Below are 14277 nucleotides of genomic sequence, written 5' to 3'. Positions count from 1 at the left end.
TTGGCTCATGTCCTACCTCCAGGGCTTCCTCCCGTTCTCTCCAGTGTTTTACAATCTGGGTTATTTGTCTGGGGCTCTTGACATCCACCTACCCTCCCACCCACAACTATTAGCTGGACTCTTTTGATGGACCCTGGCCAATGACAGCACTATCCCTAAATTCTGTCCCCAGCTCTTACTCCCTTTTCCCTCTGCTCTCTCCAACCTCCACTCTGCTGCCTGACTCTTGACAGTCCACTCAGTTCTTGGCAAGGTCAGACCACGTTATCTTTGGGGCTAAACAGAGCCAGGTCACCGCATGCCACAATCAGGAAAGCATTAGAAGTTGGCACCGACAATTAGATGGCAGCTCTCGCTAAGAACTCGTGTCAGTGTCAGCAAAGCAGGATCATCTAGAGTCTAGCCGTTCACTGGAAATGTCGGGAGACTGGGGGTTTTAGGGCTCAGGGTGGTTGCTTGTAACACATGGAGACAGGAAAGAGGAGAGAGGGTAGAGACAAGAGAACCATTTTAACAAAATGCAACCGACCAGCATGTTACACTTGCCTTCTCTCCTTGTAAATACCAAATCAACGGAGACTCTGCTAATATCCAGCCACAGTCTTCACAGACTTCTGTCTTCACCACTGCTTTTCTGAAATTCACTTTAGCCAATAGCAGCTATAATTTTCTGAGTTTTTATGTGCCCTTTCTGAGTATGCATAATGTGCCATGCTTTGTGCATCACTTTATATGCAATACATTAACCTCTGTAACAAATTTAAGATGTAACCCCAGCTTTACCGGTGAAGAACTGAAGGTTAAAAAGTGATTTATTCCAGGACCCCATTAGTAATTGGAGAAACAAGGATGTGAACTTGAGTTTCTGATTCCAGAGCCCTATTCTACCTGCTACTACTTTTCCATTTTACCACACAAAAAATTTCAAACTTTTATTACTCCTTAAGAAAAAAAAAATAGGGCAGAGGAATAGAGAGGAAGGAGGAAATCTAGGAGACTTTGATTTTACTTATGCTGTCTTTTATTTAAATTATACTCTTTCTTAAAAATAAAAAACCTTTGGAAAACTTATAGCCTATCAGGATAGCATTTAATGCCTGAGTACCAGAACCCCCAGGGGCAAGAAAACCAGGTCAGGATGATATTTTCATAATCCAATTTGTAACATTCTACTTGACTGAGACATACCTATCTCTGGTTCTTTCACTTGGTCCTGATGTGAATATACTTTTAGTGCACAGGACAGCATGAAAAAAAATCAAGAATAAAAATACGAAATAATTGAAGTTTAAAAATAGAATTTAGTGATGGAACACATCCAGTTCTCCAGATCCGCCACTCTGATTACTTAACCAAGGGGTCAGATTTTCTCGCTCTGCTTCTTTGAGTCACGTGGCGCCCTTTTAGAGATCACAATCCCAGTCAAGAAAAGTCCCAAATCACAATGAGTAGTGAATGATCACTGATACTAGCAAAATCTTGCTGTTCAGAAGGACAGAACGGAAAGCAGCCCTACAGAGAACTCAGCTCAGCAAGGACAGTCAAAGGGACCAAGCCTTTGGCTCATTGTAAATCAGAGGTCAGTCTGTTGCTCATTTTTTTCAGATGAAGATAAAAACACTGTGAGTCTCCACTATACATAAAGTAAAAGAGGGTGGCTCTGCCAATCGCTGTGACAAGGCACTCTTAATCCTGAGAACTCAGAACGTCTCAGCGCCGCATCAGATCTGCCCAGAATTTAAAGTTTCCAACGGTGATCAGATGTCCTAAAGGGAAGTGCTTGGACCAAATTTGGGAATGTAGCCAGTCGGTCATCTGACTTGTTAGACTGTGTTCTGTGTCAGTCATAAAAATGAAAGTGTCCTGAAGAATTACAAAGTAAACATGTGAAAATATGCTTGATTTAATCTCAATCATCTCTTTGCAAGAGGCTGGTTACCTATATCTACCTATCATCACTCTTTAACACACGGAGACAAAATGTTCTAACAGAAAGTAGAATGGAACAGACTTAAGGAAACTAGGGGTCATTCCACTCAAGAGATATAAACACTGGGGACAGACAGCTCCACGGGACAGTGACCACGCTGGAATTAGCAAGAAGGTCTTTTGTTCTAAGGTGCCCTTTTACCCTTTTCTTCACAGTGTGACACTTTTGGTTGCCTCTCACATGTCATCCAAAGGGTAGGAACTTTCACTGAATGTTCCAGAAAAGACTGAACTTTCATGGAAACTTTTTTCTATAAATACTTCATGTGACACATTGAATTTTACTTACTTAACAAAAACTTGTAAATATGGTCTCAAGCCCCAAATCCACTGTTTTTGTTTTTGTTTTTGTTTTTTTTTTAACTGCTCCCACAGCAAAGGTTTAAAAAATAGTACAAGGGTTATATAGCAATTCACGAGATGCCTCAGTATTTTTTTTAATGGCCTTCTGTGTCATTAAACACATTAAACACATAAACAAAGGACAGGAGTCTATGGCCCACACTTAAGATGACAAGGCTTTTTTCCTGATACTCTGATCCACAGCTGCATCTTCCAAACGTAACGGCTCCTAACAGCCCATCTTAAACCCATCTCAAGAAGCAGAGATGTAGAAAACCATTTTAACTTGGATAGAGGGCGATTCTTTTTTCACACGTACTGAAGAGGACTCTAAGGAGGTGCTGCCTCAGCAACATCAAATGTGGCGAAATCCTTCTGAACACCATCATACATGTCCGCCCGAGGCCAGCTAAACACCATGTGCCCAAGCAAAACTAAAACTGAAGCTTCAGTCATCCCTGCAGGCCATTTCTAACACAGACGTCAGAAGTTATTCATTCACAGAACTGACTGGATTCTGGATGATGGTATGTTTCAGGTTCCAATTAGTACTGACTAAATTATCTAGAGTTTCTGATGATTAATTGCTCATTTTCTTTTGAAATTTGAATTTTCAAAGTAAGGCAGATAGTGAATGTAATTACAATTTTATCTTCTGCTTTTTATTACGACAGGCAAGAATAAATGTGTATTTGTGATTATTATAACTTCACTTTAACTCTCCAGAGAAGTTCACAGAGTGCCTGAGGTTATCTACAAAGAATGTAATATGACATGTCTGAGTCTTCTCATTCATACTGCTCACTGCATACAGATGAGGAGTCTTCATTTTTTTATTACCAGGAGTTTCTTTCCACTCAACTATGTACACAAGCGTACATTCTACCTTAAAATATTTACTCAATAAAACTGCACTACAATAAGAGCAAACAACAGGTACTCTAAAAAAAGAAAAGAAAAAGAAAATTCAGTTGCTAAACTTGAACTGGAAAGAATATGTACAAAAAGAATAAGGTTGAGCAGTGAAGTTCCAAGCCATTGTTCCACCTGCAAATTCATCTAGAGTTTCTCTGGTTCATCTTATACAACTAAAGAAAATCATGCATTAATTTAATGAATTCCGTCTGTAACATGGGCTAATCTTTTACAATCAGCTGGAGTATATAAAGCATTACCACAGAGGGAGTGTGGTATTCAAGCTCAGATTTTATGTGAAAAGTATGTCATTAATTTGCGAATAAATTACTGAATACAGAATAAAACATGCATAGACTTTCTTTTTTTCCTTTCCCATCTTCTCAATCTCAGACTGAAGCTCACCAACATTTAGGATTGTTTTGATCCCACATGTAAGGAAAAGTAAGGAAAGGAAGTACCATAAACATTCGTCCATGGGACATGGACTTATTGTGCATCTACTATATGGAATGCATTGTTGTAAATGGAAAAACTGCCTTTTATAATCTATCCTTGCCAAAGGACTAGTTTTCAATACTTAAGTAGCATAACCAACACAACATCCACCTCTGTACCTTTCTCTCCCTCCTGTGTCTACCTCGCCACTCCCCACGCCCCCTCCATCTCCCTCCCTGTAACATTTTAGCACTTAACACCCCGTGGCTTCTTTCCCTTTAGTAGGAGAGACCTTCTTCACCAGTTGTTGTTCCTCTATCTGGCAAGTTAACAAATGTGTCTTTGACTATTTTTTTGCTGTTGTTCTGGGGTCTTCCATAATTTAACTCTGTGTCAGTCTAGTATGTATGTCTGAATCCCAGCATTATCATAATATAAAATCAAAGAAGCTACAAAAAAAGAAAAATACAGACTAATATCTCTCATGAATTTAGACTCACAAAATAATTATCAATCAAATCTTAGCTATAGCAAATCTAATTCAACAGTATACAAAAGGGGTTTATCCTAGAATAAACCAGCATTCAGAGGGGTTTAATGTGGAATGAAAAACTCGGTCAACATTCAAAAACCTATCAGTGTAAGTCACTATATCAACAGACTGAAAACCAAAACCGTGGTCATCTCAAAGATGCAGAAAAAGTAATTGGACAAAATTCAACATCCATTAAAAAAAAAATCTCAGCAATTTAGGAATAGAAGGGAAACACTTTAACTTGATAATGGGCATCTACAAAGATGCTACAGCTATCATATAACTGGATAATAAAAGATTCAGTACTTTCCTGCTAAGGTCAGGAATTAGGTAAGAATTTTCACTCTCTACTTTCCTCTTCAGTATCATACTGGAGGTCATAACCAATGCAATAGGCAAGGAAAAAAATAAAACACATACAGATTGGAAAGGAACAACTGATGTTATCTCTATTTGCAGACAGAACTATTGTCTATGTAGAAAATAGCCAAAAATATCTACCAAAAAGCTAGAAATAATAAGTTTATCAAAGTTGTGCGCTAGAAGGTCAACATATAAAAATCAACTATCTATAAGCTAGCAATGAAAAATGGAAAAATAAAGTTTTAAAAATTATCATTTATTATAGTACCAAAAAAATTAGAAGTAAACAAAATATTACAGAATCTATAAGCTATCATCTACAAAACATTGATAAAAGAAACAAAAATCAAATAAAGATATATAAAATGTCAATGGATTAAAAGAGTCATTATTGTTAAGATGTCAGTTTTTTTAAATTGATCTAGATCATTAAGAAAATACAAATTAAAACTGTAATGAGCTACTACTATGTATTTATTAGAATGGTTATAATTAAATATTTTAAAAATCATCAAAATCTCTGACAAGGATGTGGACCAACTGGAATTCTTGTACATTGCTGGTAGAAAGACAAAACAGTACAGTCACTTTGGAAAAAAGTCTGACAGATTCTTACATAGTCAAGCATAACCTACCATAGGAGCCAGCAATCTCACTCCTGGATAGATACTCAAGAGAAATAAAACTTATGATCACACAAAAACCTGCTTTTTTTTAAACTAAAAATTCAAAGTCACTCCAAGTTCATTCAAAGATGAATGGATAATCACACCAAAGCAAATTCAAAAAAGGGAATATTACTCAACAATAAAAAGGAAAAAGGCACTGATACCCCCCAAAATTAATGACTCAAGCACATTACTGTAAGTGAAAGGAGCTGGATTCAAAGTGCTGCATACTACATGATTCAATGTACATGGCATTCTGGAAAAGGCAAATTATCGAAACAGAAAACAGATCAGTGGTTTCTAGTGGGTAGAGGCGGGAGAGGTTGATCATAAAGAGGTAAAAGACAGAAAATTGGGGGTTGACTAAGTGTTCTGTATCATGATTATGGTAGTGAGTATACATGAATGCTAACATTTATCAAAACTTCTAAAACTGAACACCAAAAAGTATGAATTTTACTGTGTGTAGATTTTAAAACAGTGAACACAAAACAAGAAAGATATTAGAAAATACAGCTAGTGGTCAAAAAATATTACTAGCATGATTAATTTTAATAATATTTACTATCATTAGCATGGGTAGACAAGGGGAAGATGGCCTAAGAGAGGGACAGTGGGAATGCTTTGCTGATAGCCGTTCAATCAAGAGGCCTGAAGAGACACAAAAGGAAGCAGAAAGAAATCCATTCCATAAAGGAACAAGAAGAATAAACTGTGAAACAAATGTTGATTTATAGGAGGCAAGAGTCCAAATGATCAAGACTTAACTGATAAACTTAAGTTTGATCTGAATGGGCCTCAATACACGGGGGCGCCCTTAAGTTTGGGGTGAGGGACAGGGAAGCAGTAGAAAGGGCTCCTGTGGAGGGGCCATTCTCAGCATCACATGTGTATCCAAGTCATACATCTGGAAGGGATACCCAAAAGAAGGTAAGGCCACAGGGAAAGATATGCAGTCAGGTACCCTGGGAATCAGGGCACCTAGACCGCTGGGTGCAGAGCCAGGCTCCTGGTTCCAAGGGACACAGCAGCCAAAACTAAGGACACATTCACAAAGCCAACCGGACTCAGACAGCTGATGTGACTGCAGCCCAGTGCTCACGGCCTGTACCCCAACTGCCAGTCACCCAGGAACCGGGGTGCAAGCAAGCAGCAAACACTGCCAGAGGTCCACTCCCTTGGTGAGGTTTTTGGTAAAAGGTAACAAAATGGAGTGGAGCATGGAAGGAAAGAACCATTAACATACTACATGGCTGGGCTCTCACTGGCTCTGTGTCAGGGTCGCTCTCTATAGATGGGGAACAAGAAATAGTGCTTGAACACAAAACCAAACAAAAATCAAAGTGGGTAAGATAATTATCTCAGGAGATACCTGTGACTGCTTCATGGAGACGATATTTGGTCAGACTTTAAGAGATCTGTGCATCAAAAAGGTAGGTGTTGGGGGAGGGTATAGCTCAGCAGTAAAAGTGCATGCTTAGCAATCCCCAGTACCTCCAAAAAATATATAAATAGATAAATAAGCCATATTACTCCCCACGAAAAGAGTAGAAATAAAAAAAAACTATAAAAAGTCAGGTATAGATAAAAGGAAGGGGGATGAGAAAAAAGGGGGAAGAAGGGAGGAAGAATGAAAGAAAACAAGGAAGAAAATACTGAAAATGACTGCAGTGCAAGCGAAGACCTAAAGCCACAAATGTAGAATATGCATAAATAACAGGAAATTAACTAATCTGATGGGAGCAGAGTGCATGGAGAAGCAGCAGGAAGTGGGTGCCCTATCACTGAATGAAATCATTCACAGCGGGGCATAACCACTCCTGCTTCTGATGTTAGATGTGGTGTTTTCGTAAACCAGGGGCTGGGGCAATCTGGATTATCTGCTTCCTGGCCCCGCATTAGTTTACAGCTTCACTCAATTGAACAAATCTTAATTGAGCAACTACCTTGCCTAACAGCATGCAAAGTACTGTTGAGTAATTCAGAAATAATATGTCACTATGCCTTTACGTGGGATTTACAATCTGGACAGCAGAATCTAAAATACCTACAAGAAAAAAAAAAAAAAACCAGAGTAAAAGGATTAGTGAATCTGCCTTGAAGTCCACCTCCAAAGCACAGAAGCAATAAGCACTATTTGAATGTCTGGTATTGGCCATATTCTGTACTAAATACTATGATATGCATTCTCAAATTTAGCTTTCTTTCTTTTTTACTTTCATCTTTCTTTTCTTTCTAGAACTTAATAATCTAGTCAGTGTATAAGTCAAGAGACAAGAAAGAAACCACATTTCAAAATGGGATTTTAAAAATTTCATTTTAGAGATGGGTAAACTGAGATTGAGAATTTGCCTAGGGTCAGACAAGGGACAATCCGGTCTCCGAACTTTAAAATCACTATTTTTACACTGAGCAAAATATAGTCCTTGAAAATTCCAATTTATAGAGATTAAAAAGACTTGTTATTTGGTTGAGAAAATTCTTCCTGAAAAAGGAAACAACAGAGTTCAATTTTATGCCAGATAACATGTTCCTTATACTCCAATGCATTTTAAAATAGGTGAGCATTCCATCTGGCTGTAATATTTCCATTTCTATTTTTCTCCCTACTTTTATGTTTTTGTATTGCTCTTTTAATTTTCTCTCCCTTTCTTTAAAACCATTTTCAATTAAGATTTCTAAATAGATTCCAAATTTGAGACACATCTCTAGCAGAAAGCAAATGGCAGGAGTAGTAATTAAGGGACAGCTATGTTTTATCTTTCCAAGGATGAAACAAGTTTTTTTGTTTCTAAGTTATGAAATCCTAGGGAATTGTTCATAATTTCTTTCCATATATTTTAATAATAGTTAACTGAATTGAAAGATAACTGAATTGATCTAAAAAGGTCAATTTCCTTTTCCAACACAGATGCTGAGAACCTCTCTTCTGGGATAATCTTAGTTTAACTCTGAATCCTTGAAACCTGTATTGCTGCAGATATAAGATTTCCACATTTTATATAAAATCAAATCATTTCTCTGGGTGCTAAAGTAGGCACTACCCCCAGTCATGTTCCTCACTTTCCACCTTTCTAAATTATGAGAATTTTACAAACCAAGGAGAGTAAGTATTCTCAGTGGAAAGGAATGAGATTCAGAGCAGCTAAGATGCAGACAACATTTTTTTTTGTAGTTGGTTTTCCTTTGTTTGATTTAAGAGAACAAGTATTACTAACAGTAAGATTGAAAATTACTTAGTGAGCTCTTACTCCAGTGCTCCTCAGTGGTACTTAAGGCTCTGTTTTCACATGTAAAGTATAATCAGGATTTGAAGCAATTAACCACATAATTCAGGTCGAGAAAAATCTTCTGCCTGAAAAAGCTAAACCACCAAAGTAAACATGTCTTTTTTCTCTGGCTTGAATTATCTAGATTCTAGAAAATTATCTAACATAATTAAATGTGCATAGCCATAAAATAGGTCAAGTTACCTAAAAGCAGGTCAGCCTCAGGAGTATGAGGAACCCCACAAAATACATTTTCTTTCCAAGAAAGTTTTGAAACATTTCCTAATGTAAACCTGGAAGTATTGGTTAACCAATATCAAGTTAAATAAAGGTGCACACTCACACAAACATATACACATATGTGTATACATACATGTATATTTATTACAGAATGTTAATGTGTCTTCAAAGCTCCTGAGAGTGGTATAGTATTGAGAAATTTTCAAACTTCCTTGACCCCAAACCATTTTATACAGAACATATCATGGAACTAGTATGCAGACACACTGAGAACCTCTTTGCACTGTCATAAGCCCTTTACACTTTGGCAGGAGATGTAGGGGGTGGGGTGGGTTTGGTAGATCTGAAAGTTTCTATATTCAGGGGGCCAGGAGAGAAAATCAAATGACAGAGCACAGAAATGTCTAGGGGAGGAGGTGGCCACGCAGAGATGCTCTAAAGACACCTTACTGGAGCAACAAAAGCCCTGTGGGACTGAGCCGGTTGCCACATTCACGTTCATCCCATTGTCAACCCAGTTTCATCTTATACTTCTCTCCACCTCTGTGACTTTGCCACTATATCCTTTTCTTCAGTTATTTTCTTTATTCATTGCTGTTCCATCTACCTGGGACTTTTTTCCTTACACTTCAGCTCTTAGTTTAAACACCACCTTCTAAAGACGCACCCCCTGTTTGTCTCGTCTCCAGTAGATCCCTCCCTTATCTCCCAACATTTTCTCCCACAGAACTCTGCAGTAGCATGTATCACAGTTTTTATTCTTATATTGATCCTTGTCTATCTGTTTCATGTCACTTCCACTGGACTGCAAGCATCATGAGGGCAGGAATGAATCATGTCTGTTTTGTTCAAGTCTCTAAAATCACTCAGTACCTCAAAGATTAGTGTTTGCCATATATCAGGCTTTTCATGAATATGTGTTGATTTAATAATGAGTAATAATTATTTGTTCATTACTCCACATTTCTGCCTAGACCTGGCCTAATTGAAGCTCTCAAAATTAATTTAATGTGCACTTAAAAAACAGTTCCTCTTTAAGATACGGTCAGCCATGCAGTCACATACATTCTAAGACACCGAAGTGGAATTTTTGTAAAATTTTTTTCTAACAATAGAGGCTGTAAGTTTGAAGTAATCATCAGTCTAAACGAACAGTGAGGGTTATTTTCTGAGAATCAGCCTTGTACCTGCTTTTTTGTTGTCTTCCTCAAACAGCTCAGGTCTTTGATTACTGCCTTGCAGACTTCAGAGCTCTGTAAAGAATGAAAGACAAAATGTTAGGATTTGGTGTTTTCACTGGGAACTCCTCTTCTGAAAACACTCCAGGCGAAAATACTTCATTTGCTCGTAATGCCCTTTACTCCAAACTTGAGGACTTACATGATCACAAGATCCACGGAATATAGCCGTTTCTGGTTGGTATTCCAAATCGAGCTGCTTTGTTCAGCTCACAGAGGCCACTAGAAGGAACTGCAGCTGGCCCTTATTTATTTGCTTACCTGAGCCAGGCACTCTTCTAACCTGCAGGGATTAACATATTTACTCCTCACAACCACTGGGTAGGCAAGGGTTAACCCAGCAGGCCTGAAAGACTCAAAAGCTTCACATTCCAAAGAAAGGCCTACTTTTAGAATTGGCCCTAGGCCAGCTTCTGGAAGATAACCTCGAGCTCTTGGAATAGTCTGCCTGATAAGAGAGTGTTTTGAATGCTCGAGGCCTCTGCTCTTCCAGTTTGACCAGATACATTTATGGCGGACATCTGTTTTTGTTGCGGGCAGGGAAGGCTGAAGTCTGAATAGCTGAGGTCCGTCATCTGGTGCTGCGTGCTTCTGTGACTGACTCTGAATAAAACTCCGGAAACCAGAGCTCTGCGGAGCTTCCCTGGCTGCCCGCCCTTCACACATGTTGTCTCACATGGTTGCCAAGAGAAGTAAGTGTGCCCCCACACTCCACCGGGAGGGACACCTGGAAGTTGGCAGCTGGACTTTGCCTCAGGTGCCTTTCTCTTTGCTGATTTTAATCCGTAGCCTTTCAGTGGAAGAATCCATGACTGTGAGTCTGTTTTCCTGATTCCAGCAAATCATTGAGCCTAAGGATGGTCTTGGGGTAGGTACCCCGTGTGGTACGTACTATTATGACCCACATTTTATAGATAGAGGAATTGGCAAAGAAAGGTTAGGTGACAGTCAGTATCCCACAGCTAGTTTCCGGGGCAGCATTTCACTTTGAGCCCAATGATCTGGATCCAGAGTTTGGACATTTTACCACTATGCCCTGTGGTTTATCAAAATATTTGTTACTATGTGTCATTCAGTAAGTGCATCAAAAATGTCACTTGGTTCTTTTTTCTACTTTATTATCAGGAATGATGATTTTCAAATTGTAAATTTACTATCAATTATCAAGAGTTCATTTTATCTGTCAAAAAGAGAGCAATAACTTTTATTGAGTTAAAGTTTTCTTTAACCTCTGTACTGTATTCAGAACAAACTGTCTTCCAGTCATGTCAGTAACGTAGATGTGACATAAGATTTTGTCACTCACATGCTTGTAGATTTATTCCCATTCTAGATGAAATAGGAGGATGAAAACCACAAAGTGTCAGCTTGAACTCATACCAGGTCTTATTTAATTTGGGGAAAACAAAATACCTAATCATAATTTATCTTAAGATCTCTATTTTTTTGGTCTGATAGATCCAGAGTTGCTTTTAAAATACATGATAGAAAAAAAAATAGCTTCATAATAGGAGAAAACATGAAGCTAATCACTCAATAGCTACTAAAGAAAATGTAAACCATCTACTGATTTCTAAACACAACATATAAAAATAATACACTAGCTACATAGAAAAGCCCTAAGTTTGCTATCGTAAGCTTTTCTTTCAGGTGGACTTTGCAAAAAACACTTTGGTCTAATTAATCATTGTCATTAGGTGTCTGAGGTAGGCTTTATTCATTAGACTTTATTTTAACACTTAAACAAAACCATAATTCATTCTCTTATCTTTTTGCAACCCACCCTAAGCATTGTGCCCTGTTGTACACACACATTCAATAGTGAATTACAGTGTCTTCTTATCACCCCAACAGATTGCACATCTCTTGGTATTTCGAAATGTCATTACTTCTGCAAAGGTAATGCGTCTGCCTTGCTGTGTAGAAGGACAGAGGTCCATGTAGTCTCCTGAGGTCCACAGTGCCCCAACAAGCTGGTAAAATAGCTTTGAAAAATACAAGGAAAGCACGCGGAGGAAGGGCAACACCTTACACAGTGATGATGAAATGCATAGATTGTAAACCGGGTAACTGTGCAAGCCCAAAGAATAAAAGTTTAGGATGCAGAAGGATCAGTTGTGTTATGTGAGCCTGAGTCTTTCATCCTTGTTTTGTCCCCATTATGTTGTCATTACTTGTCAGCTCCCATTATGCAGCAAGAACCAATGCTGCCCCAAACCCACCAAAGTGTTAGGCACCTTAAATATCCCACCCAGTCAATGCAAACAAACGCCTTATTTAATACTTCTCATGACCTTCACAATAAATGGTCAAATAGAATACTGGCCTTGATTAGGACATAAAAGTTTTCTTAAAAAAGAAAAGAGAAAATTTCATTTCAAACAACTTTTGGATGCTAAATTGAGCATTACTGATTAGGAATAAAACATGGAAGATTAAAAAAATGGAATAGCCTCTATTGGGCTCCACCTATGCTTCTCTGGTTCCCATATCCACTCCTTTGTGGCCCTAAATGGGGCTCTCATGACTCACATTCTGTCTCTCCTCCTACCCCAGAGTCTTGGTGTGATAGGGATACAGCTAAATTCAGAGCTGGCTGTTTGCCCTTTCCATGTTGCCCCATGAGTGACAGCTGGGTCTGAGATGCCTTGTTGATCCCAGACAGCCTGGTGATTCTAGATCAAGTGTCCCCATCAGTGGGAGGTTGTGGGATACTATGCCAAAGGCAGGAGCTAAGTAGGGTGGAGATTAGGAAAGATTAGGGAGAGAGCATGACAGGTAGGTCAGGAAACTGTATTACAGAGGTCCTCCTCAGTTACGAAAGACTCATATATTTGTCTCCTAGAAGATCCTGCTTCTGCTTCACAGATGATAACTCCTTCACAGATGATACACATACAATTACCTATTATATGTTATATTATATTATATTATATTACATTATATTATATTATTAATAACTGTGTCTAAAATAGATGTGAAAATTTAACTGTATCTCAAAAAGCAGGTTTTTAAAATCTCACTTTTGTTCTTCAATTCCCATCTTTTATTGTAAAAATAAAATAGAATTTAGCTGATAATGAGGTCATTCCCAATTGTTGACAATTTTCACATCAACTAAAAAAACTACTAAAAAATTTCTATTAGAATTAATAAAATGATTCAAAAAAAGTCTCAGGATTCAATATAAATTTGTAATGATAATTGCTCTGTACAATAGCAATAAACAGAAAGTAAAAATTTTAAAATAAATAAATGCAACTCCCAATAGCATCAATAATCCTGACTCACTATAGCAGTAACAATAAAATCCTAAAACTACTTATGAATAACTCTGTAAAGACAATTTTAAAAAGCTATAAAAGAAATAAGGAACTATAACACATGCATGAGTAGGAAATTATTTACTACATAAATATCACTTCTTCCCAAATTAATTTTATGTTTTTAGCATAATTCCAGTCAAAATTCTAGTAGGAATAATTAAAGCTTTCTGTTAGAACTTTCTGAAGTTCATTTGAAGAAAGAGTCATGGATCATAAAGAAAATTCTAAATATAAATATTAATGACAGGTTTTGTTCTAATGATAAAATACATCATTGTGACACAACATTTAACACAGTGCAGAACTAGCTTAGAAACTGACATACAGATTAGTGGGAAAATATAGGTATTCCGAGACATTCTATTTTATGCATTAATTCAGCATACACTTAATGCCAAGAACTATGCTAGTTATTAAAGAGAAAACATAATTCCTACCCTCAGAAAGTTTGATGGGGAAAAAAAATAGCTATTTTTATCATGACAGAAATTAATACAAATGGGCATTGGACTTTATGAATGCATATAGAAAGGGAGTCTCAATTCAGTGTATGATAAAACGAGTATCACCAATTCATGAGAAACTCTTTAATAAATAATGTTGAGATAATCGTCCATCTTTTTGGAATAAAATCAAATATATCTCATTAGATATAGATATAAACTGCAGATGTATTATGGAATTAAATACAAATGAAATGCAACATTAAAGACAAATAAAAATGGAATTGATTATTTATATGCCTCTCTGGAGAGGGCAAGTCTACTCCTGAAACATAAGTGCTAAAAGAAATTAGAAAATGCCTGGTAGATAAGACTAGGTTAAAAAAAAAAAACAAACTTCTCTAAGTTAAAAGAAAATTAAAAAGCAAAGCAGATGTGAAATTATTTGCAACAACTGCAAATAATTGCAAATAAACCAAAATCTATTTTATATAAATAATAAACACCAAAA

General features: G+C 37.3%; 1 protein-coding gene across 4 annotated transcripts in view; it reads right to left on the bottom strand.

Annotated features, from left to right (window-relative positions):
* Positions 1–14277, bottom strand: part of INPP4B (inositol polyphosphate-4-phosphatase type II B) — a 659032-nt gene that overhangs the window by 343043 nt on the left and 301712 nt on the right. For all 4 annotated transcript variants that reach the window (XM_072976523.1, XM_072976505.1, XM_031692309.2 and 1 more), the window contains one exon: positions 9947–10012. The gene's annotated coding sequence lies outside the window, so the exon portion shown is untranslated. The remainder of the gene's footprint in view (positions 1–9946; positions 10013–14277) is intronic.

This window comes from Vicugna pacos, chromosome 2, assembly GCF_048564905.1.
Source record: "Vicugna pacos chromosome 2, VicPac4, whole genome shotgun sequence".
Classification (NCBI taxonomy): domain Eukaryota; kingdom Metazoa; phylum Chordata; class Mammalia; order Artiodactyla; family Camelidae; genus Vicugna; species Vicugna pacos.
This window is presented reverse-complemented; position numbering and strand designations above follow the sequence as displayed.